Genomic DNA, 27,467 nt, shown 5'->3' on the forward strand with positions numbered 1-27,467 from the left:
CACGCCATAGCGTTTTCCCTTGACCAAATTTTGACCGTATCACCCTTTAAGAAGCAATAATCATCTTTTAAGTAATAGAATACAATTCACAATACTTGATTCAAGTTAACAAAAAATGTTTTGTGAATTTTCTTCAAGTCTAAAGCAAATATTTTCAAGCATAACTTAAAGTTTACCTTTTTTTTCTCGATTCTAGTATGCTTTTTTATTTATCCTATCTTTCCAGTGATCATACAACGAATTGCGAACCCCTTGGTGTTTTTTTTTCGGACAATCAATCAGAAACCCGGATGGACAATTCCAACAACCAAATAAATGTAATCGAGTCCTCAATGTTGAACAACTGCAAATCATTCCGTTGGTTTAACAATCAATAATGAACCCTGTTTGAATGCCACCAGAACTTGCACGAATTCCTGTTTAGTTCCTGAGGAAAGCAGCTGCTCACAAAAGAAGGAATCTCACTTTCGACGTGACCTTGCGTGGAACATAAATTGAAACAGATCCGGTGGCCAAATCAGATTTTACAGAGTCTCGGAAGGATGGCGAAAAAATGTAATGTGTCTTTCTGCCTAGTCTATCATCAAACCAGAAAACCTTTGTAAGGAATAAAGAAAAGTATAGTTTTAGTTCAAAACATTAATTTATCTTTTTTACAGATTATGGAAAGGTTAATGATTCCAAAACCACGTGAGATTTCCCTACAGAACGTCAACCCGTGGTTTATTGATGACCTAAAGGATTAGGGAGATACATCAGTAATATCAGACTTGCTCTTACTCTGGTCTACCATGGGATAGGAAAATATCTTACTAATGGATGGACGTCTCCCAGAAACATATCTATGACAAAAAAAACTGTCTCAGAAAATACAACTGAAGGTTAGTATCAAGAATTTGGAATCATTCATATTATTAATTAAGCTTCAGTAGGATTTTCATTCTTTGAAAAGCGTGCGTTCATTTTAAAATGTACCTACTTTTAAAGAAAAGAGGAATGCTCATTATGCCCCGGATGCTCGTTATGCCCTTATCTCCCCGACTTTAATTACGAGAATGTCAAATGTAATTGCTTAAATCAAACCAAGGTTAATTCTTAATAATGCATACCGTAATTGACGGTGTTTTTTTGCCTTCACGGAGCAAAAAGTATAGTTTGACCAACAATATTTCGCCTATAACCAATCAAATTGATGATTGATTCTCGACCAACTATATTTATGAAATATTCAATTAGAGAAACTCAACGCATCCCGCAAAGGCTTCGTGCCGCAAGCCGAAATGTGCCGGGATAAGGACGGGGGTATCCTGACGGACAATCGTGAGGTGATCAAAAGGTGGAAGCAGCACTTCGATGAACACCTGAACGGCGCACATGCAGGAGATCAAGACGGTGGGGGAAGGTACATCGCCGGCGTAGCCAACGACGAAGAGGAGCCACTCCCAACGATGAGTGAAGTTAAGGAAGCCATTCGCCAGCTGAATAGAAACAAGTCGGCTGGGAAGGATGGCATCGCAGCTGAACTCATCAAAATGGGCCCGGACAGGTTGGCCGATTGCCTACACCGGTTGATAGTCCGGATCTGGGACATAGAACAGCTACCGGAGGAGTGGAAGGAGGGGGTAATATGCCCCATCTACAAGAAGGGCGACAAATTGGACTGTGAGAACTACCGAGCGATCACTGTCCTCAATGCCGCCTACAAAGTGTTGTCCCGAATCCTACTCCGCCGCCTCACGCCACAAGCAAACAGATTCGTGGGAAGTCATCAGGCCGGCTTCATGGAGGGACGGTCTACGACGGACCAGATATTCACATTACGGCAAATCCTCCAAAAATGCCGTGAACACCAAGTCCCTACGCATCATCTATTCATCGACTTCAAAGCCGCATACGACACGATCGACCGTAACGAGCTATGGAAAATCATGGACGAGAACGGCTTTTCCGGGAAGCTAATCAGACTGATCAAGGCGACGATGGATGGAACGCAGTGCTGTGTGCGGATTTCGGGTGAATTGTCGAGTTCATTCGAATCGCGCAGGGGGCTTCGACAAGGTGATGGTCTATCCTGCATGATGTTCAACGTGGCGCTAGAAGGTGTTATTCGACGAGCGGTGGGCGAAATGCGGGGCACGATTTTCAACAGATCCAGTCAACTTATCTGCTTTGCCGATGACATTGATATAGTCGGCAGATCATCTGCGGCGGTGGAGGAGATCTACCGCAAACTGAAACGCGAAGCAGGAAGGATTGGGTTGATGATTAATACGTCCAAGACGAAGTACATGCTGGCCTGCGGATCCGAGACCGACCGAACCCGCTTGTCCAGTAATAACAAGGTCACGATCGACGGCGACGAGCTGGAGATAGTCGAAGACTTTGTCTATCTCGGCTCACTGGTGACCGCAGACAATGACACCAGCCGTGAGATCCGGAGGCGAATTATCAGCGGAAGTCGTGCCTACTATGGACTCCACAAGCAACTGCGGTCGAGAAGACTTTGCCCTCGTACGAAGTGTAACCTGTATATGACGCTTATTAGACCGGTTGTTCTCTACGGGCACGAGACATGGATATTGCTCGAGGAGGACCTGCGTACACTCGGAGTATTCGAGCGACGAGTGTTAAGAACCATCTTTGGCGGCGTACAGGAGAACGGAGTGTGGAGGCGAAGGATGAACCACGAGCTCGCGCGACTCTACGGCGAACCCAGTATCCAGAAGGTGGTGAAAGCTGGCCGGATACGCTGGGCTGGACATGTTGCGAGAATGCCGGACGACTGTCCTGCAAAACAGGTGTTCGCTACGAATCCGGTAGGAACAAGACGAGCGGGGGCGCAACGAGCGAGGTGGTTAGACCAAGTGGAGCGTGATCTGGCGAACGTGGGGTGCCCGAGAAATTGGAGAACGGTTGCTATGAACCGAGTGAATTTTAGGAATTATGTTCGTCAAGTTATGTCGTGAGACGGAATACTATGTAAATAAAAATAAAAATAAATCAATTAGAGATGGTAGGGAATCGGGATTCAACCAGATCAGTGGTCGACTTTTGAGTCAGAAGAGCTAAAATTTTCAATTTTTTTATTGTTTTTATTTATAATTAAAAAGCAAACAAAATATGGCCTGGCTTTGACCAGACCGAACTGAACGCCATGAGAAAAATTTTAAACAGCATTATTTAGAACTCATGTTATTTTTATGTGAAACAAAAAAAACTGAAATAATTCACTGGGATGTGTTTCTTGGATTGTAAACTATTGATTCCGGTCGTTAAGTTTTTCGGATTTCATCTAGAATTGAAAATATTTGTACAATAAACTCAAATGACTCTAAAAACTGCTGATGGCGTTCAGTTCGGTCTGGTCGAATCCCGACCATATATGCATGATCTATGAACATTCGTTTTACGAAATAAACTATAAAACTATGAGAGTATTCTTTTAACTCTTGCATATTTCTTTTAAATCATTTTCTGATTACCGTTAAGTACATGGATTCCCTTCTGGATCTTTAATTATTCTAACATGGTTTGATTTTTTATATATTTAAATGCCTTGAAAAGTATCGAGTCAAGTCCATATCAAGCTAAATTGAATACTTCGCATGATATTAAAGTGAAATATTCGAACATATTAACATAAGCAGAATATTTATAATTTCTTCAGCAAAAAAAGCTTATAAATTAAAAAAGTTGAGAAAACCAAATTTACACAAAATTATTAAGCATTTTATGACATTCTTCAGATTTTTTTTCCAAAATCCAAAAGTATAAGTTTAAATTTACCTGGAGTTTATATAGTGGAAAATTTTGATCTTCAAAAATTATGCTCCTGACAACTGGTAGAATTTAAAAATTCATGACATCAAACGAACGTGTCTTCAGAATTTAAACATAAAAAAATTCAAAAATCTCATTTTATTTCACATGTATTATCAGTATTATGCTTCGAATTGAATGAAGAATGAAATACAACACATTGTACATTATTCGTTAATACTTGCTAAAGCTGGAAAAAAAATCTGTGGTTTGACCAGTATTAATCTGTCATTAGGTGATTTTGTAGCCTACTTTTAAAAACCGTGTCAAATAATAAAAAAAAACAATACATTTAAACTGGCCACCTTAGTTCATTTTTTTTTTATTTGAAACAAAAATTTATAACATTGAAAATGAAAAAAAAATCTGTCCGTGCTGAAAATTCGTTCAAAATTTGTGTGTTTCTGGAAAAAAATGGATGCATAACACTTTAAATTAAAAGTTTGTTTAAAGACTCAAAAGTTTGTTTTTAAATACAAACAATTTAGTTATAAAAACAACTGCATCAGGGTGTTAAGATCAATTTAGTAATTGATAACAATTATTCAGCCTGTACATAAGTTTTCAAATAGATTCTCAGAATTAAATTTCATTCATTCTTAATGCTGATTCAATGCTGATTAAAGTTTGAAAGATGCCAAACATTAATTTGTAATTCTCAGTTCTCAGTTTTCAATTTTGTATTTGAATTTCATGCATCTATTCACTTATTAACCCGAAATTTATAGTGTGAGGTTAAATTTTTTTTCTCTGTACATATCTTGGCCGTGCCAACCCGAGCATTGGGTTTTTAAATTTTTAACTCAAAACCCGTTTGTATCCAGGCACATCCAGTCAAAATCTAACTACTTTCCAGAAAAGGTGAGAGAAAAGCTTAAAAATAAATACACGAAAAATGATTTTTATCAAAGCACATCTCAAATCTAATCTTACAATTCCAAATAATTTATTTATTTTGCTAAAAGAAGTTGGAAATTTGGAATTCCGTAAAAATTTTGAATAATTTTGAAAAAAAAAACTATGGGCAACGGGACTTGACCGGGCATCTCTCAATGTTTTCTTTGAAAATCCGGACAAGCCCGGTTTAAATCGAGTAATCTCGAACGCTAATGAAGTATCTTTATTCATAAACATTAAAAATTATCGTTTTCAGTTAAACAAATAGGATAGGACTAAAATGGTTTTTTCAAATATTTTTATTATGTTACGTGTAAAAGTTGTAAATATTTTTTTTCTAATGATTGATTAATTCAGATACGATTTTGAAAATTTCAACTGATCAATTTTCAGAGAGGGTAAATTAGATATTGACTTTGATTTTCCTGTTATTTGCAGCTCAACTTTTGAATTTGATTGATTTAAAAATATACACACGTTTTGGAAATGAAAAATTTGATTTTAGTTTTTGATGTTTTGAAACAGAATTAATTTACGATTAATGTACATTAAATCTGGATCTCTATGCTGTTGCCTCAAAAATAGTGGAAAGCAAGAAATTGTTTAATAAGGCTTAAAAATGCTTTTTGCCATTTCGTTCTATCCGCTTTTTTCTCCAGTGGATGCAATTTCAAAATTGTCTGCTGAACCTATGAAAATCCGTGTGCCAAGGTCACAATTATCGGTTTTGAAAGCTATAATAAATAGTTATTACAAAATATGTATAATATTTGCGCAGTGAGCTGAACTGCCGCAGCTTTATATTCAAAGAGCCGCTAAACTAAACTTGCCAGATTGCCCGGTTTTATCCGGGTTTGCCCGGATATTTGATGCAAAATTTCGAGAAAGTCCGATCCGGCCCGGTTGCCCGGATATCGTAAAAAAAGTCCGGATATTGCCCGGATTTTTTCACAATTTTCACAAAGAAACAAAAAAAAATCAAAGTTTTTGATTAAGTTTCAGCAAAATCGATTAACGGTATGGAAATTTTCAACGGTTGTTTCAAATAATTTCGCTGATTTACTTTTATAAACCTTTAAATATTTAAGTGTTCCAAAAAGTTTTTGGAAGTCTGCAATTACATTAATAAAATATTAATTTCATTTTTTTTGCATTTTTCTTTGCTTTTATATATCTTAACACCTAAATTTTGCCCGGTTTTGGCCCGGTTTTTGGATTTGAAAAATTGAAATCCATGCCCGGATTTTGCCAAGTTTTTTTGGAAAATGCCCGGAATTGCTAGGCCTGGATGGGAGTGGAAAAAATTCTGGCAACTTTACGCTAAACCGAACTGAATCCTTTGAATTTTAATATGAATTTCTTCTAATGGATTGGTAGGATTTTTAACTTTTAATGATAATTGAAGTTTATTTAATTGTTTAGAACAAATTTCCCAGTCTAATGATATAGCATTGCCGATTTTTTCATATTTTGGTTCGAGCAGAGGGACCTAACTGCAAACATATCGTTATTAAAGTCCAATGTGCTACCTGGAAGGACTACCTCATAGAACTACCTCATAGGGGGGTTTTGGAGACAAATTTTTTCCTTGAACATTTTTGCTTGAAAAATGCGTTTATGAAGAATAGTGAAAAAAGTGATACTAAAAGTATCATATTATTCGGGTTTAAGTTCTTTTATATTAAAAGTAGTTCATTTCAAATAACTACTTTCAAAAATCAGTCCAAAATATGATAAGTTTTTTTTTGAATTTAAAAGAAAATGAATTAAAGATCTTGAAAGCCTAATTTGAAAAAGAAAACTTGTTTTGTAAGTATCTACAATATAAATAATGTTAAAAAATAAATTAATAAAATGTATTCCCTGAACCCGAAAACGAAGTACAAATTATTTTATCAACAATAAAATATCATTAATGCTTTATTTCATTATTGAAATCCTGCGAAAAATTAAAGATTTCTCAGGGAACGCAATTTTGGAAAAGAGTAGATCTTATTTTATAACAATGATTTGTTTTGTTTTGAGAAATTTTGAATTTCCATCCCGAATCTGAATTCTGCATTTCGAACATGAATACAAATTTTTAATTCTTATCCGACTGAAAATTCCGAATGATGAAACCCTGATATTTCATTTCTGAATTACCATTGGAACTTTTTAAAGTTTCAATTCATCATAAGAACTAAGAGAAAAATTTCAAATCCAAATTTCAAAAATCGTTTGTTATTTTAAATATTTTTTTAATATTCCGAAATTATGAGTTTTTGATGAGATTCGGATCAGGATTTTGTCACAATGGTGAACCAAACTGAAAACCAAGAACTATAAACTGGATTCAGATTCCACAATCCGGTCACAAGCAACAAATTGAAATTTATGAAAAAAAAAGGTACCAGAACATCGGATATTATTCAAACCTGAGCTCATTAGATATTTTTGCGCACTTATACGGGCAGGGAAAATCTGGAAAATTTTATTTAAACACCTTACAAAATCCGGGCAATATCCAGGCACATTTAGAAACCCTCCAATTAAAATCAAGAAAAAAAAATTCGAAAAGCAGTTTGTTTTCATCGAAACACATCATCAAGTTTATTTGAATAAACTTTATTGAAAAAATGGTTTAGACGCAAAATACAAAATTGTAATCACGCAGTTTAAATTTTTCAGGCTACCTTATTGAAAATATATTTAGATATTAGAGACTCAGGACTGTACCCAAAATTTATGCACAACTTATTTTGTAAACAACGTTTGATATTGTTTTTCGAGTACAGTCTATAAGTTTCTATCAACAAATGAGGAATTTTTTAAAAATCTATAGTAGAATTGTGGACCTGGGATAAGATTTCGATGTTTTGGCCTTAGTTCTGAGTCGAGATTGTTACTCTTGATTAACTTTAGCCGTTCTTCGAGATTTTATTAGGAATTTAAAATTTTTAGTTTAGAGAAGAACATTTTGTGAACTTTGAACTCGATTATCTCGAAATCAAGTTCATGGCATTCAGTTAGGTCTAGTCAAGCCCCGACTAGATATTTGTATGATTGGTTTTATACATTCAACTTAAAATATGATAAGTTCAAATACAATTGTGAGATTGATACAGCAATAAAATTGATAAATTCAACTATTATATACTGTTTGATGTGGGCATTCAACCTTGTGAGTTGTAGATTCAACTATAGTGCTATGGCTGATTTATAATTTAAAATTATGATTGAATCAATCATACTTTAATGATTTATTTTATGCGTTACTTTTTTCGCATTTTTCCTGCATCCATCTTTATTTTTGTTTTGGTTTTAAACATATTTTGTTTATTTGTTATTAGCTGAAAGCACAGAAAAGCCAATGGTAGAAAAGAATTATATGATTTTGTAAACAATTCAATTGATTTTGGAATTGATCTTTCCGATGAAACACCATTTCGTGCCACCCAAAATGGGCAGCATCGATTCCAGCGGCATCGATTCCTACGTTCCTACGTTGCTGCCGCATCTGGCTGGAATTGACCGAAACGGAGGAAAAATTTTGTCGCAAGTTTTTTGAAACAAGCAAACGTTTGCTATTCAATTATACCTCTACTTGTTATTTACCTTCTGTTTTTACCATTTTTAAACATAAACTGCTTGCAACATTCACGCTTACTACTTTTATGTAAAACACGCAGTGATTGGATTTGTATGTCTTTATTCAAGTATCACACAATCGATCATAAAAGAATAGTTGAATTCACTTTATTTATAGTTCAATACCTTAAATCAATGAAACATTTGAAGGTGAATTTATCATATTTACAGTTGAATCAATTATATCACTACAGTTGAATATATCATATTTATAGTAAATTTTATAGTAAAATGTAAGAGATGAACCAGAAATGTTTAGTTGAATCTATTATATCTATTATATTTACTATACAATTGTTGTTGAATCTATCTTATTAGCAATTAAATCAATTATACCACAAAAGTTGAAGCTTTTATATTCATAGTAAATTGCGTAAGGTCAATCATCAGTTGAGTCTATTACATTTACAGTTGGATGCGAAAAAAATACCTTCACTTTAATGATTCGTATGGCCAGCTGAAATATCTAGAACAACAGTCATCTTTTTCCTCCGCATTGTTTCAAATTTATAGTGAATTCAATGGTTGCTGCCAGTTATGTCACTTAATTTAAAAATAAAAAACATTACATTTGTTCAATTCTGAATATTTAGAGTGCATTTACGTACAAGCATTATTTATTATTATTGAATTGAATTTCATTTAAACGATGATTGAATTGAATTTTAGGTGATAAATTACCAATTTTATTCTTGTTCTCAAGACTTTTTATTTTACTTTTTCAGGTAGGCATGACTTTCCATCCATCTTCGAGCTTGAAAACTATACTGACGTTGCAATTCTCTTGGTTAATGGAAATAGTTGCGGCAAATAGATGATTTCACCGAAGAAATCGTTGGAACCATTGGGGACGGAAAAACTAACTACCAAGCAATGCCGAAAAAATCTTTGTAACCGATTCAAATCACTATAGGTTGGTTTTTACATCGATTTGAACTAGTCTAGTAACCCCAGTGCAGAATCCGGATCCATGTTAGCACAAGAAGTACGTCGACGGACTCTTATTAAGGTTCGTAAATTCACTTTTTTAGACGAAATGATCGATTTTACGTTCCTATAACAAAAAATTTAATGATTACTATCAACTATCAATCAAGCCAAATGTAGATTTATGGAAACGCTTTCATGTTTCAGAAAGTCAAAAGTGATTTGAGACATTTTTCTATGTTTTTGAACCATCGGTGCATAATAAGGTTTTTGATCGTAATATTTTTACTCTTCGAATTAGTAGAGTTACCAATATTTACTAAAATATATGTTCGGAGTTTGCTATGAAATCTCCAGTGGCCAGGCTTCCTATGAAACAAAACGTAAATTTATTCGGTTTTGAATAAAATGATTGGAATTTGTTACTTGAAGATTTCTGCAGATAAAATCTCAAATATACTTTGATAATCTCGAGTAATAGGATGAATCTTCCATTGGGATGAAAATCCCAAAAAAAGAAATTTCGAGTAGCATTAATTCGATTCAAAATGCGATATCACTGAATAGAAATTTACCGCCCAGACACCAATCATCACCCGAAATCACAATTTAATGTGTTTTTTTTTTCTAATGGGATGTTTTCCACAACAATCTCACGTCTTCTTTGTGTTGGCATCAAAGTTCTACCATTTCACTGAAAAAAATAAGGGGAGAATGAGGATACTTGATACCTGGAGATACTTGATTCCTTTGCTGTATTTCGAAACAGGAATGCCTTACAAATATCAAATGTTCTAGAAAAATGTGCCAAAAAGAACAAAACAACAATGCTGTTATCTCAACATATTTTAAAAAAATTATTTTTCGAGTTATTGAACTTTGTTTGAAAATTTTGATGTGATGATCCTTTTCTATCACTTTGAAAATTTTTATCACATGAAAAAATTATAACAAAAATATTTATTCCAATACTTCAATCGTTAAAGTATAATATGAACTTCATAATGCCATATTTAACTCTCAAATTTCTTTTTAGAAGAAGTTTTCTAAAATGTATGTTATGGGTATAACTGATCCCTAGAGCCGAAAATGATACATTTTTTTTTTTAATTGTTCCTGATCATTGGTTATCATGAAATTATTAACATCTGTTCAATAGTTGACAACAGCCTTGAGACTAATCTAACTGCCAAGAAAACCGTTAATAAATAAAAAAAATTACTTATCTTCATCCAATCTTTATCGAATTATCTGTTAAAATGATAAAAAATACTGTAGTTATCTAAAAAATAATTGGTAATTGGAAAATTGGTATGCAAGCAAAAGTGTTTGTTCTTAACATTTATTTAATGCTTCAAATGTGTAAGTTATGAGTAGTGTTTAGAAAAATTACTTTAAAAAATGATGCTTTATCGCTAAAATAACCAATTGCTTGAGCCTGTTTGCCAGGAATCATTATTTTATCAGTCAATGCACTTAGTTGAAAATTGAACTATATTGACGGGAATAATTTCACAAAATGCATCCTCTGAAGATTTTAGACTGCTGCTTACAAGGACAATACTAAAAAGAACCATTTCGTCTTGTGAGATAGTTTTTCCTTAAGAAAACTTTATCGGTACTGAAAAAAGACAAGTGGGTGGTAGTTTTAGGGCGCGTTAAGTAATTTTGAAAAGTAGATATACAATATTCGCTATCCACTAATTTTTTTTATTGAAAGTAGAACAATTTTGAGATGTACTGGAAAGGAAAGTGAATTAAAATCTGTAATCGTTTTTTTTTATTGCGCAAGTTTGAAGTTGGAAAACCGCTTAACTGGGTGGAAGATGGCGACTTGACGGTAACTGAAATACAAACCTTATATATTTGGCGGGTATCTATTAAATTCATTTTGAATTCTAGTGATTCTGTGAATAAAATTACAAAACCACCATTTGTCAGTTTTCATAAATTAAAACATTGAATATCAAATTTTGAGAAAATTTCTACTAGAAGCAGGGTGATTTGCCAATTGTTGCACAGCTAAGCACATGATTTTGGTGTTTATGCTGTATTTTTAGTAATTTCTACTAAATTCATTCAATTTTTTTTCGTCGATGCACTCATACAGGATTGGTCAACAAGATCCAAAAGTTAAAGTGTTTGAAAAAAGGGACATAAAAATTTAAAAAATCATTTAAAACAGCTTTTCTGTGCCCAATAGTTGCACAGGCAAATTTTGTGTCGTGCATAATGTTGTCCGATTTTTTCCAATGGTTGCACATTTTAAAAATCAGTCACCATGAGGTCGAATAGGCTGATATTTGTTACGAAAGCTTATTATGAGAACCTCTAGTTCAAATGCAATCTAATTTTTAGACGGCCACTTATGAGGGGAGGGGGGGAGGGTCTTCCATATAAACCGTCCAATGCACTTTCCAATTCCAATTCGGCCTCAAAAAAACACAAAGCCGCCGGTTTGAGTGTCTGGAATAGCATTTATATTGATTTTGCCCATTCTTAAGATTAATTGTTTGCCAGCATGAGAAGAAGCAAAGTATTTCATGAAAAAAGTAATAACCATTTCGAAATAAAAAATCGTAATCCATTGAAAAGTATTGTAAAATTGCAGGATTTGCTTTCTGAAGCTTTCAATAATTTCATGACATGTTTTTGCAAAAGTTTTGAATCATCACACTTATTGGCAATGCAAAGAAGTATAATGCAATTCTTATTTTCATCCGGTTAACCAGCTTTCAAATTAGCTGTCAAAACACTAAAATTAAAAATTATTTACCTATTTTGATTTTTTTGTATGACAACGAATATCATTTCTGGGGTACAAGTAAGGTTTAGTTTTTGTTCACATACAATATATTGCAAGAACCAAGAAATTCTTTATAAATTCATTTTTTTTTTTAACTTTCAATACATCTCTGATGATTTTTTAAAGAAAATGAAAATTTGGATTTTTCCGTACAAGCCTCCATACTAATTCAAACGCGTTGTTATAGTTCAGGACTTAATCAATCGCTTTCAAAATTTTTATTGCTATTTCTAGCTGTAAAAACAACCAAACAAAGTTATTGGAGGTATACGAATTTATAAATTTGAAATTTTCAAACAAATTTTGCAGCGGAATTATGTACAACTATGGGGCAGGAGAAGATGGAGCGGACCAATTGTTGCATGATCCAACATATTTTCTGGTTAAGAATGGATCATAATTTTTTTTCAAAATCATGGTGTTAAAGTTGTCCAACAAACGTTTCTGATACGAAAAATGTTTTGTTCTGACGTAAAACCTTATTTGCCGTAGAAGGAATGTTAAGGTTTTTGTTAACAATTAGCACAAAAACCGCGCGAAAAAAACAAGAAAAATTAAAACTGCCGTAAGATTCACACTTACCAGCAGAAAATATCACAAAAGTCTCATTTCATCAGAAAACATTCCGAATTACATGATTCAGTATTATTTTTGAGGAAAAGTTGAAAAAAAACAGCTGAAATATTGACAATTTAAGTCATGCTATGCAACAATGGGTTAGAGGACAACGATTGGCAAATCACCCTAGTTCGAACACTTTGGGTGCAAATTTTTTATTGATTGATGAATAAAAACTGTTAAGATACTTATCTTTCAAATTTTATTTTTACAGGTTGACAGAAGGAGCAAAAATTCCAAATCTGGCCCACGGCTTCTTGATGGAAGAAAACAGATGCGGCCAAGGAGTCAATCCACCGAAAAATCTTCGGCGCAAGCAATTCATTGAGTGTAATTTCGAGATAATTGCTGGACGATGCTGAGTGAAAATAGTCGGAAAATATTGTTTTTGGTAGCATGGAAGTATTTAAACAAGAATAGAGCAGGCCGAGCATTCAAATTTAGGTATATTTGAAGCACTATTAAATGGGATTAGGACTGTCATTTTTCATAAACGCCAAAAACAACGAAACGTTAGTGACAGAAGAAGAGAAGCTTCTCTGTTAAAGGAATAACATGAAAAAAACATGAAAAAAGACAGTAATGCTGAGCAACTCGGTCGTGACAGATTCAAATTGAAAGGCAAGGATTCAGGACTTCTAACTAAGTATTTATTACCAAGCAAATAATTTGAATCCGATGGATAGCTTTAATTATTGCTGTTTTGATACCTACAAATAAGTAACAATATTGTACAGTTATTGATTGTATTCTTTTTGTGGCATTCTTCCCTACTCTTGATTGTCTTCGTGAATTATGTGCAAATAAAAATAAACATTGAAAAAATAAAATTCTATATGTTTTTGGAGGAGAACTTAAAAACTAAAAAAATGGCAATCATGCAAATGACCAGATCCAGAAATGGTTTGAAAATCCATTTGGTGTCGGCCCGAAAACGAGTTGTTTTGGCATAAAAAATGCTCGATTCGTACGATTCCAATAATATGATTGATTTATTCTAATAGATCTTGCGAACCAATAGCTTTCGTTTGTGGGAAACGGCTCATTCCGAGGATAGTTTGTTCTATAAAAATCCAGGAAAATCGACAATTTGTATCATTCAGAATCGATAAAAATTCAAATTCAAGTATAAACAACCAGAAGAAAAGATGAGCACCTTTTTATATGATGTCTCTTTTTACATTGCATTGGTTCAATAAATCAATATATCTTGAAAAGTACCTATGGGTCCCCCCATTTTTTTGATGGAAAATTAAAATAAATTTTAAAGAAATATTTCTTATTTGTTAACCATTTTTAAGTTCTTTTGAATTAAAAGTTTTATGTCTTACAAAGAAAATTTTGAAATTTTATATCTCAAATTGAGCTCAGAATCCCGAAAAAAACGCTTCTTAATGCCAAACAATGTATTTTAAAGTTTTTATCCCAATGCTGAAATGTAAAAAACTATTTCTAAATATAGATTCCAGATCAATAATTCGAATATTTCGATATGAGCCAAGAATTGAAATTTGTTTCAGAGTCCTCCATCATCAATCTAGTTTTTATTTTATATTTGATAACTTGCGTTTCAATCTAGATTCATTATTTCTAGAGATGTACCGAATATTTGGCGCCGAATAGCGCCAAAAACCGTTAAACCAAATATTTGGCTCACCGAAAGTCGAGCTAAGTAATCGGCCGGGTTTTTATTTTTCAAATTAATGCAATAATATTATTGTCAAATTTTTCAAACGATTTAGAATAATTTGGAAAATAACCAAAAGTAATATTGAAAATGCTGCACAATCATCAAAAATTGTGGTTTGAGTAAACCATTTAAGGCGTATCCGTGTTTCTTTCTAGAGTGAATGCTGACAAGTATCGCTTTATACTTTGATTATCGTTTATTCGAGATAAATCAAATCTGTCCGGGATGCCCAGTTATTGTTCAAAACCTTCCGGATTTGGCCCGACTTAAGGGAGGAGTAGGGTCTAACATTTTCAAAAAATCGATTTAATTTTTTTTTATTTTCTTATTGTAAAACATTTCAAGAATGTTGTGTCAAATTTTCAAGTCAAGCAAAGCAAAACTGTAGAAATTATAGGCCTTTATCTTCTCTTATCTAATACTGGACTGCAAGTATCCAGCAAGCAGAAACTTCAAACGCGTTTTTCTCGAAAGCACATTTTTAAAGTCAGTGGACATCGTCATTTGAAAGCTACTTCACCGATTTTTTTCAAATTTGTAACATCTTTTCTACATATAAAATACCAAACCCCAACGTTTTTCATTTCTATTTTTTTTTTTACTTTGGGGTGATTTTACAGATAAAAATGGCAGATGTCTTCGTGAAAAATCGTTGATTTTACTTCAAACAGCCACAAAAATTTCATAAATTTTTATAAAGTTAAATAATATCGTTGAGGTCCAGAAAAACATCTATTAAAAATATTTTGCTCTGGTTTTTTGACTTCGGATAATTCTGTGCTGAGATACAGTGTCCACCGCAAATCTTGTTTTCTAAAAGGCATCCTCGAAAGTGCTCCGTAACCGGCCAGGGGCGGTCCTAGAGTTGGCCCTTGGGGGGGGGGTGATTTTTCCAAATTTTCAAAAATCAGTCAATGATAAGGATCGTAAATATCTGGCGAAAAAACGTTTATTTTAAGAAACAGAGTGAAGGAGGGGGAAGGATTTGGTTCCAGTTGCAACTAAGACTTGTATATTGTAGGTTTGTATAGCTATAGGTTTGTCATTTGAAAAATTTTAAGTTATAGAAAAATAGTGGATAATTTTAACAAATTTTCTCAATACATTAAATGTCTTTCATAAAACAATCTGCGAATCTTAGATGTTCACTGCGAAAAAGTGTTGATAAAAAGATATTTTTTCAATTGGTAGGTTATAAATTATAACTTTAAGAATAATTTAGAGAATTTTACCATATAAATGACATTTCACAAATGAAAATTAAACACACATTTTCGTAGAAGAAAATGTAAAAAAAATCTTCAAGTTATCTACAATATTTCAATGGTCATCTTCATATCAGCGTAAGAGCCTCACAAAATTTTTCATGATTCTCATTTTGCAACAATTCCAAAACAATAATGTGAGAAAAGTGTTTGTTAATTTTTGCTATGAGTTAAAATCTGAATAATTAATTATTTTTCTGAAGTATTTTGCTAAATCGTTGTTCGAAAGTATCGAATAATTATCTATTCTTGTTCCAATTCTTCAATTTTTTAATATAAATTAAATTTTACATGAGGTCATCAAAATCAACATTTATATTTATTTTTTTTTCTTGAATTTCAAGCTAACCATTTCTCACTTAATGAACTTAATGTTGAAAGTTTTAAATCAAAGAATGGATTTTTTTATAAAAACTTTTGATCAATATTAAATTGTTTAATTGTGATAACGGCTAAAAATGTATGAGGCTCTTCAAGTCAAAGTGCATAAAAGCTAATGAAAGACGTAAAATATCACAATAAACGAGCCTTCGAAAAAAGGGTAATTTAAAAAAAACTTATTTCGAGAAAACACATTTTTAATTTGATGTGCTTGGCCATTTTCCATTTGTTTATCTAAAATTTGTTTTTCTTTTTCAAACGTAAAAGTATGTAAACTTAAATTCTAAAAATTTGGAAAATTATCAAATAAAGCTTCTATAAAATACAAAGAAAGTCTTGTTTTACATCAAGTTTATTGAATTTCTCATTTTCTAGATTAATTTGAAGGATTTGGATAGTTTGTATAATTTGGACGGTTCCTACGGTTCGAACGGTTCGAACGGTTCAGATGGTTCCTACGGTTCGGAGGCTCCAGAAAATTAACCAAGACACAATTTTTCATCTGAGCTTCAGTGAAATGCAAAGAAAGTATTGTTTTACATAAAATTTATTGAATTTCTTAGTTTCAATATTAATTTGAAGGATTTGGATAGTTAATATAATTTGGACGGTTCCTACGGTTCGAACGGTTCGAACGGTTCAGATGGTTCCTACGGTTCGGAGGCTCCAGAACATTAACTCAAACACAATTTTTCATCTAAGCATCCATAAAATGCAAAAAAAGTATTGTTCTACCTTAAGTTTATTGAATTTCTTAGTTTTTACTGTCTGGACCAGAGGGGGCCAAACCTAAGCCCTCGAGTCCCTGGTCGTTCCTCTGGAGACTCAGTGGAGTGTGGGCACACAAGGCCTTTTTTTGTGGCTAGCTCAATCTTGAGCAGGAACGGAGCTCCTCAAGTTCGGCTTTTACAAGTTGCTGCTGATCAAGGACCCGTCGGATATGGTTAAACACGCTACCGCTGTAAAAATTAGATTTAATGTTTTTTATTTGGATACTGTAGGGACTGGACGTTTTCCGTGTTTAGCTGCACAACCTTTTGTGTCAAAATTCGTTTCTAAACTGACTGGACCTTTCCGACTTCGTTAAGCTACATTTTTCTCTTTTTCGCTCGTGCGGAATTCATCATCGTTTTTTCTCTCTCTCGTTCTCACATAAACGAAACCCGAAAGCGAAGACGTGTGTGTATATACAGTTTCTACCTACCGTTCTGCAGATCTTACCAACACTTCTGCATTTACTTTTACCTGACTGTTGCACCGTGCCAAATACGCAAGTTATATTTTCATAAATTTTCTTTTAATTATCTTTCTTTGCCTTATACTCTACATCCTTCCTCTCCCCTACTCTTGTGAATTGGAACTCAGTCACTTAACAGTGACATAAAATTTGGCTCTAGGCTCACAATTTTAATATTTAATAATCTTATATTTCCAGAATAAACCATCGAAAATCACGCACTCTCTACCAGATTTGTCTCTCGGAGCAAAATATTTTTCTTATTTTACTTGAATTACCCGTGATTCATTCAATTTTGCCTCTGAGAGTAAACGATATTTTCCAAAATTGACTGCTCGAGGTTTATTAGAATCACTCGGGAATTTGTTAAATTGGCCTATCAGAGCAATATATATGTTTCATGGCCGCTCGAGGCCTACTAAAATCATTCCCAACTCTTTCAATTCAGCCTCTCAAATACATTTTATAATTTTCTTTCCTTTCTCTAAAATGGCCTATTTAGCCCTATCATAGTCACCCAACCAAATTTGCCTCCCGGAGCAAAATACTTTTATATAAGCATCCACTCGAGACCTATAGAATCACATGAGATTCTCCACCCGAGGAAATCATTATTTTTTGAAATTACCGCTCAAGGCCTATCAAATCTCTCTATATTCTATGAATTCGCCTCTAGGAGCAACATTTAATGGCCGCTCCAGCATTTTAGGATAAGAATTCTTTCAATGTTGCCTCTCGGAGCAAACAAATTTAATGGCCGCTCGAATCCAATCAGAGTCACTCGAGATTCTTTTTGAATTTTGCCACTCGGAGCATAACTAAAAATTTAGTTTTTATGCATGAATCACTCAAAATTTTTGGTACTTGCCACTCGAAGCAAGTACTTGGCCACTCGAAGCCAATTAGAATCACTCGAGATTCTTTCAATGTTGCCTCTCGGAGCAAACATATTTTCAAAATAGTCGCTCAAGGCCATTGAGAATCACTCGAGATTCTTTTTAATTCTGCCACTCGAAGCAAAATTATTCATTTCTTATTCAAGAATCACTCAAAATTCTTGGTACTTGCCACACAAAGCAAGTATTCGGCCACTCGAAGCCAATTAGAATCACTCGAGATTCTTTCAATGTTGCCTCTCGGAGCAAACATAATTTCAAAATGGCCGCTCGAGGCCAGTACCAATAGTACACAGATTTGTGAGAAATTTAACAAACATTTTTCCACAATTGGAAAGAACCTGGCTAAAGAGATTCCAATAGACACTGAAAATGATCATTTGTCTCATATCGCACAGGTAGAAAATACAATCTTCTTACGACCCGCTAATGTAAACGAGGTTCGATTAGTTATTTTTTCACTTAAAAATAAAAAGGGTCATGGACCAGATGGCTTCCCTGTTAATGTCCTAAAAAACAACCATGAAACATTCTCGTACATACTCACACAATATTTTAACCTAATATTAGAGTCAGGAGTTTTCCCGAACTGTCTAAAAATTGCGAAAGTTATCCCTGTTTTTAAGGCTGGCGATTCGCTTGACGTCAATAACTATCGTCCTATCTCGACCTTAAGCGTTTTTAGTAAAGTGTTCGAGAAGCTTCTTGTTAATAGGATTGTAGACTTTCTAAATCAGAACAATATACTCTATAAACTGCAATATGGATTTAGATCAGGCTCGAGCACTCAAATTGCCATCTCAGAATTAGTGGAATCTATCATATGTAAAATAGAGTCAAAAAATGTTGTTGGGGCATTGTTTTTGGATCTCAAAAAAGCTTTCGACACTCTAAATCATGACATATTATTGTCCAAATTGCATAAATACGGGATAAGAGGAACAGCAAATAATATCCTTCGTAGCTACCTAGAAGATCGCAAGCAGTTTGTGGCTATTGAAAATACAAGAAGCGAATTAAGAAATATTGATATCGGTGTACCACAAGGGAGTAATATCGGGCCATTACTTTTCCTCTTATATGTAAATGATTTATGTAACCTTCAACTTAAAGGCACAGCACGTTTATTTGCCGATGATACAGCAATTTTTTATTCAGAAACTTCACCTGATATTATAATTCAGCACATTGAAGACGACCTAAAACTGCTTTCAAAATATTTCAATTCAAACCTACTTTCACTTAATTATACAAAAACCAAATACATGTTGTTTCGTTCTTCACATAAAAAACTGCCTCGTACTAATGACCCAGCTATGAATGGTAATACGATTGAGAGAGTTAGTTGTTTCAAATACTTAGGAATTTACTTAGATGAAACTCTTTCATGGAATCGTCAAATTGAACACCTGGAAAAAAAAATTACTCCTCTTTGCGGTGTTCTTTGGAAACTGAGAAATTTTGTTCCCCAACATGTTCTCTTTAAATTTTATTTTGCGTTTATTCACTCTCATTTGAACTACCTTGTTATGATATGGGGAAGAGCTTCTTTGTCTCACTTACAGAAACTTCAAACGCTCCAGAATAGATGCTTGAAAAACATCTTAAAACTCCCTTTGTTATTCCCTACCTTTCAGCTATACTCTTTAAGAACGCATAACGTTCTTCCAATATCTGAACTCTGTGATTTGCAAACTGTTATATATATCTATGATAATCTACACTCAACTGAAAATATTCAAAACCTCCATTTTACTACGGGGTTGCGAACTCATAACACTCGCCAGTCAGATTTCTTGCAACGAAGCCGATCCACAACATCATTAGGGCAAAAAAGAATTTCGTTTATTGGACCTACTAAATACAACACCTTACCAACTGATATTAAAAACATAACCAATCGTTCCATGTTCAAAACCAAAGTGATACAGCTTTTGAAAGAAAAATTGAACCATTAAAACAGTCGATCATCAACCAGTCTTTGTTTTGCTTACCTTTTGCATATTTGTAGCGTTAATTTCTAATATTATTATTCTTTAAAAAATTGTAGTTTGTATTTTTATCTTATTGAATTATTGAACATAACTTGATAAAATTAGTAAATATAATTAGTATAATAGTAAATATAGTATAATGAATCTCTTCAAAGGAAATTATTTTCCATTGAGATTCATATTGTTGTCAATTTAGTTAAATAATACATTTCCTCGCACGACATTAAACAATTTTGTGTTCTCAGCATGATTAAAATTTGCTCGCGTTAACTTTTATTATTCATTGCTGCCAGACATGCTGAGAACAGTAGCGTCCATTACCAGGGGGCTCAAAAAAAAAAAAAAAAAAAAAAAAAAAAAAAAAAAAAAAAAAAAAAAAAAAAATCACTCGAGATTCTTTTAATTTTGCCACTCGGAGCAAAATTATTCATTTCTTATCCAAGAATCACTCAAAATTCTTGGTACTTGCCACTCGAAGCAAGTATTTGGCCACTCGAAGCCAATTAGAATCGCTCAAGATTCTCTTTTATTTTGCCACTCGGAGCAAAACCTGTGTTCTTTCTTACCTCTATTCGAACCTACCAACTGTGCCATTGTAGTGACTGGACGTTTTCCGTGTTTAGCTGCACAACCTTTTGTGTCAAAATTCGTTTCTAAACTGACTGGACCTTTCCGACTTCGTTAAGCTACATTTTTCTCTTTTTCGCTCGTGCGGAATTCATCATCGTTTTTTCTCTCTCTCGTTCTCACATAAACGAAACCCGAAAGCGAAGACGTGTGTGTATATACAGTTTCTACCTACCGTTCTGCAGATCTTACCAACACTTCTGCATTTACTTTTACCTGACTGTTGCACCGTGCCAAATACGCAAGTTATATTTTCATAAATTTTCTTTTAATTATCTTTCTTTGCCTTATACTCTACAGATACCTGTGTGTGGTGTGTTTTCGTTGGGCCGGCCTTTGCTGCTGCTGCTCCTCGGGACGCTCTGGGATGTGGATATGTCGTGGCTAGGCAGTTGACGAGAATTGGCGATTACGATGCCAATTCCTCATCAGCTCCTCAGGCCAGAACAGAGAAAGGGCTCCGTTCAGCCTACCAATCCGTGGACTCCTATTGGGATGTCTCCTTCTACTCGGGCGGATCTTGGCTTACCAATCTGGTCCGAAGAGCAGACGCGTGGTACCAGATTGGAATTTGACCGAAGCGAATCAGTCCTAGATGGCATAAAACCTACGCACTGAACTTTTGGGTCCAGGAGGGATAAAGCAAGGCACATGTTTCCTTAGAGGACTACCATTTTCTCAAAAGGTTATTCAATTCCGCGCTTTTACCTGATCCGTTTATCGTGTTCGTAACTTCAATTCTTTTCCGTTGATTTTTACAATTACTGACACACTCTTTAACGGCTTAGTATACCACTATTTTGACGACTATTTTTGTAACACTCGATTGAGGTGTAGTAATCCTCGATCTTTACGTGCCAGCGAATCAAGCGAAAAAAACCCTTTTTTTTGTATTTCTGGTAGCTTACCTCCAAAATTTGTGCTTTATACCAGATTTTAAGCGACTAGACTAATCAGCTGTTTTAATTTGTGCGTTCTCAGTTAGCTCGTTCTAGTAATGCATTTTGTGTGATTGTTTCAGTGTACCTGTGTTAACATGTTGTGTTCTTGTGAGTCCTGTATTTTATTTAATTAAATCTATCTTGCTATGATGAACTAATAATTAAAATAATGAAGTAACATAGAACAATAAACAAATAATTTAAGTAAAAAAACAAATAACTAATAACGTTAGGAAAACTTTGCCGAGTTGAATTTCGCCACGGTAACAGTTTCTAGATTAATTTGAAGGATTTGGATAGTTTGTATAATTTGGACGGTTCTAACGGTTCGAACGGTTCAGATGGTTCCTACGGTTCGGAGGCTCCAGAAAATTAACCAAGACACAATTTTTCATCTAAGCTTCTATGAAATGCAAAGAAAGTCTTGTTTTACATCAAGTTTATTGAATTTCTTAGTTTCTAGATTGATTTGAACGATTTGGACGAGTGTGTTTTAATGATATTTTCAATCAATTACTGCATTTGTTATATTGCTAAAGTTTTTCTCATTCTTCATACTTAAAATTTTGTAATCCAGATAACCTTTTTATGAATCTTTATAAAAGTTGGTGATAATAATAATGATTGTTATGTCAGACCTTTCCGGGAATACATAAAACACTTCTTGTTCGGTGAACAGTCAATAGAAAAAAATGAATTTTATTTCGTCTGTATTTGAAATTTTTAATTTTCCCGCGAATGAAAACATCACACACACACACACACACACACACACACACACACACACACACACACACACACACACACACACACACACACACACACACACACACACACACACACACGCACACACACACACACACACACCCACACACACACACACACACACACACACACACACACACACACACACACACACACTTTTGAATAGAAGAAAAGAAACTTGGCAACATTATGGCAGTGGTTTAATAGTTCCGTTGCAGAGTATACTTTAGGGCGTTTAAGCATCACATTAGGGTGACCAATAGTACCAAGATCGATCAATGATGATAATTTCAGTGATAATACAGATTCAGATTGTTTTAAACTTTTCTTGTCAAACTTGTTTTTTGAATCATTTTAAATCATTTTGAGAAAAAGGTGTTTAAGATAACGGTAAATTAACAAAACCAGAAACAGAAAGTTTTTCGATATGTTTTTTTTTTATATTTCTCAGCAAATTGATTTTTTTGTTATAAACTCTCTGAACAAATTCCAGGGAAATAATACTATTCAGCTATTATTTTGCACAAAAAAAAAATCTAAAACCGTTGCAGTTTAAAAATCAAGTCAGCTTACCTCTTTTTTTTCGTGAAATTGTTCAATTTTCTAAGGAAAACAAACTGCGAATTAAGTTGGATTTTCAATCTCCGAAAAGATTAACTATCGTCAAACGGGGCATCATGCAACATCAGGGTTAGATGTAACATTTGTATACCACAACACTTATTCAATTCTAATTTTTATATAAGGCCTAAACATATTTTAAATCTTTCTTTTGACACTCGGAGTTGGAACATTTCGAGGGGGGAGGGGGAAGTAATAAATAAAACGAAAAACAAATAAATTGTTATAAATTGCACAAAAACTTGTATGCAACAACATTGCATACTATATCATTGCACAAAACATATGAATCAAGTAATTTTAAATCTAAAAATTCAATTAAATCAAAATTACAAATGGTTAAATAACTCCCAGCTTCTACAATTTATTTTTTGGTCTTGTCATCTATCGGATATTTGATTTTGTGTTTCGAAATTTAAAAATTTATATAAAATATTTGAAACTTTATTTATTCCCCCCTTTGTGATTTTTGGAAATTTAGAAGGGGGGGGGGGGTTGTTGCCAAAAGAAAAAAAAGAAATTTGTTCCAGCCTTATGTAATCAAGTTATCATAAAATGATAACAAAATGAGTTTCTAACATCGTGAGATAGTTTTTTTATAGTTTGTGATTCTCATGGAAAATTTTAAATATCGAGAACTATTTAGATGTACGAATTTTTATATTTTTCTATGCTTAAACAAACTTACTCAGTATGACGAATACACTTTTTTAATTGATTTTTTATCCTATACCTAACATCACTGATGGTGTAAAAATTTCAATTCAGATAACAGTCTGGGCTAAAATGTATCAAAATGTAAATTAAAGATTCACCTTTTAAATCTCGTTTCCACATGCTGGAATTTGATTGTTTTACATCACGCGTTTGTTAATTTCAAAATTTCATCCATCCAAACATTAATTTTCATGATTTCACTTGGTAGAATTTTTTGTAGTTTTTTTACCCCTGAATGTATGTAGCACCCTTTGGGTTTTTCTTTAAAAATAAAATTCAATTCGATCAAAACTAAAAATTGCTGCAAATGGTGTATGACACCACAAATATATCAAAAATTTAATATTTTCGTTTTTATTCGATTTTCTGATGTCCTTTTTAGTAAGAACATCTAATGACTATGAAAGTTCATAGACGGATAGAAAGTTAGAAGAATTGAAAGATGATGAAAATGAGCGGGTAGAATTAATGTTAAGCTTCCGTATGGGGTGAAAAAATAAAAATAAGCCGGAAGGAACATATTTCCGAGAAAAATGTCAATTTCGCTTCAGAATCAATGCAAATGCAACATTTTTAAGCTGATTTAACCAAAACTTGTCAGATTGCCCGATTTTACCCGGAGCTTGCTCGGATGTTTGATAAAAAGTCCGGATTTTTTCCAGATTTATTCACTGACAAATCTGATCCATCTAACAAAAATCTCAAATTGAGTCAATTTATTTTTGCGTAATAAAACGATTTTTTTTTTAGCAAATTTAAACCTAATCATTATGAACTGTTTTTGGATGCTTAAAAAATGTGCTAAAAATGAGTTCGAGTGTTTTTTTTTTTTTGCTGAATAGTTTCTAAACTTAGCCCATATTTCCTCGGTATTGTCTGAACTTTCTATTGGAAATTTTGAAATCAAATGCCCGGATATTGTTGAGTTTTTGGATAAAATTAAACCGGATTTGTATGGCCTGGGTACGTGCGGGAATAATTCTGATAACATCAATTTACCTCGTTATTTTGCTTTGTAAATTTTCCGACTTTATTACAGAACGTCATCTTAATCAAGAAAATATAATTATGTATGATATGTCTGTAAAAGTTTTGACATATCCAAAACAACTGAAGAGGTTGCAATGAAATATTCCATTATAAAATATTATTTTTATTTTTACCAGGAGAACGTCTTATTTTTAACTAATTAGTACCGTGAAAGGGGATTACATTGATCACCGGAATAACTGTGACCATCATGAAATTTTCCACATAAACATCAATAACTAAGTCTAAGCTTAAAAAATTTCAAAACTTTCCTCTACGTTAAAAACCTATAAGTTGAGCTTCAAACTGGGAAAAACTTGGTTCATTTTTGAAAATTTCAATTGTAGGTAAAAATTTTATTTCAAAATTTTGATTTATCTGCTTTTTCGAAGGCTCCCAAACTAACTCCCTTCCCGATAAAATCAAAGTGTTTAGAAGCAGCAGGTTGATTTATGTGAGGTTCTACTTTCTTCCTTAGTAAATGTACAGTTTTGGTGTAGTTTTCGTTGTAGTTTGTGGTAAATTTTTGATATTGAAAAAATAGGGACATTTTCCAAGAGTAAGCCAGTCTAGGACAAAAGGATAGAAACCCCTTTCAAATGGTAAATTTTTAAAGAAAAAATAAAAAGAGATAAGTGCAAGGGCTTAGGAAACTGATTGAAGGCTAAATTTCATTTGTGTTTGTGTTATAATTTTCTAAGTTATCTTATAAAATTTAGCCTCTTAATTTATGCAGCGTCATTTACCATCATTCAATTCAAATTGCACATGAAGGACCGCAGTTTTTATATTTTTTTTTGGACCGTGAATGAATCTAAACCTAGAACAACCGAAATTCAGCATTGTATATTTCAGAATTCACAGGACAAAAAGTTTCTAATTTATTATCTTTGAGCCACCGAAAGTGTCGTGTTCAATTTTGTACAGTTTCATGAATAAATTAATATCATTTGAGTTTATTCCGAACTGCCATAGCAATTGATAGACTTGCATTTGCAAATATAATAAAGTTGTTTTGTATCCTTTATGATCAAGAAAACTCCTTAAAATCGTCAAAATGAAGACTAATCAATGCTACTCCAAAGCATCAAATTCTAAACATTTTTTTAATCCAATTTTTAGTAGTTGAATGATTTTCTGTAAATATGTTTAACGTTAATAGACGTTCAGTACTGGTTTTAAAAAAAATTAAATATGCCACATTTCCCAGATCAGAAAACTTATCGAAAAATATTTTTAAAAAACGATCAATCTCACCCCGGATTACAGTATAAGACAACCATAAGTTCATTTAATTGTTTTTATTTATCGTTTAGAATGTATTGAGTTAGTTTCAGATTAGAATGATATAAACTTTGTAATTCCATGAGGATTTCAAAAATATAAAAAAAAGCAATTGGAAAATTTGGAAACGTTAGATATTCTGCTCTTCTTCCTTCCATACGTAGATGCTTAAAAACTGAACGAAATTCAGGGTAAAAATAAGGTCAACTTCGTCAAACTAAAACTCATAATTTGATCCAACTCTCAGAATCAGAAATCAGATATAGATATTTGATTCCATAACATCTTCGAACATAAGAACAAAGAAAATGTAAAATAATTAAAATTAATCATTTTTTTGAATTTCTTATCTGATTTTGAATGCAAGATCACAATGTTAAAAAATCCATAACCATTTGATTTGAAATAGCTGTGAGCAAAAATTCGATGAATATATTTTTTGTACTCAATTCCTTTGCTCATTTCTTAAGTATCCATATCTTGATAAATATGATAAAGATAAAATTGTTATAAAATGGATGATCATAAGGTCTGATCAGATAGCAAAATTTGTTCAAAAAATTAAAAAAATATATAAATATTTGCACCATTAAAAACGGGAAATTTCATACAATAAGAAGTATTGTTTGGAAACACTGTAAATAGTGTTCGCAAATTTGGCATACGATGAAAGACACTTCCAACATTATTTTAGCGAAAAAAGAAAGACAATTGATTGAAATTACTTAAAATGGCGACACTTTTCAACAAAAATTTGTTTGGGCACATCTAGGATCCTCTGTGAATGGAAAAATAATGTGAAACGGTAGGAAATTCATTTTTAAGTCAATCCCAGAAGATATTCGCTTTAAATTTTCTTCGATAATTTTTGCCCCTGAAGGTAGGCAATACCATTGACAATTTTTGGGTTTAATTAGCTTACGAAAATGGTTAAAACGGAGAATTGGAATAAACAAAATATTAAGAGAAAGCTTAACTTTGATTGGTTTAATTTCAATAACAGATTTGCAAAGCAAAAAACAACGCACTGATCCATGTTCAAGATGATGTTCTTAGAGTCCTCATACATGGTATGACAGAAATATTACGAAAAAAGTACAAAAACTGTTCCGATTCACTCCATTTACGGTACCATTTAAGTACCGTGTACCCAGATGATTATTAGCCTTTTTTCTGCTTACCTACTTGTAGCAACATTATTTTTGTAAAGTTCAAAGGCTCAACAAAGTTTGCATATCAGACATTTTATAATTGAAATTTCGGAGAAGAATCAGAAACTTTTATTTTTATTAATTTTTTTTTATTATTAGTTGAGTTCACAAT

General features: G+C 33.1%; 1 long non-coding RNA gene across 1 annotated transcript; it reads left to right on the top strand.

The window, feature by feature from the left end:
* The first annotated feature begins 232 nt into the window (after positions 1-232).
* Positions 233-13,502, top strand: LOC129739203 (uncharacterized). The gene is made up of 4 exons (XR_008735768.1): positions 233-601; positions 660-881; positions 9,072-9,355; positions 12,912-13,502. It is a non-coding gene; the product is annotated as an uncharacterized LOC129739203 (long non-coding RNA).
* The last annotated feature ends 13,965 nt before the right edge of the window (positions 13,503-27,467 follow it).

Source organism: Uranotaenia lowii, chromosome 1 (genome assembly GCF_029784155.1).
Source record: "Uranotaenia lowii strain MFRU-FL chromosome 1, ASM2978415v1, whole genome shotgun sequence".
Lineage (NCBI taxonomy): Eukaryota > Metazoa > Arthropoda > Insecta > Diptera > Culicidae > Uranotaenia > Uranotaenia lowii.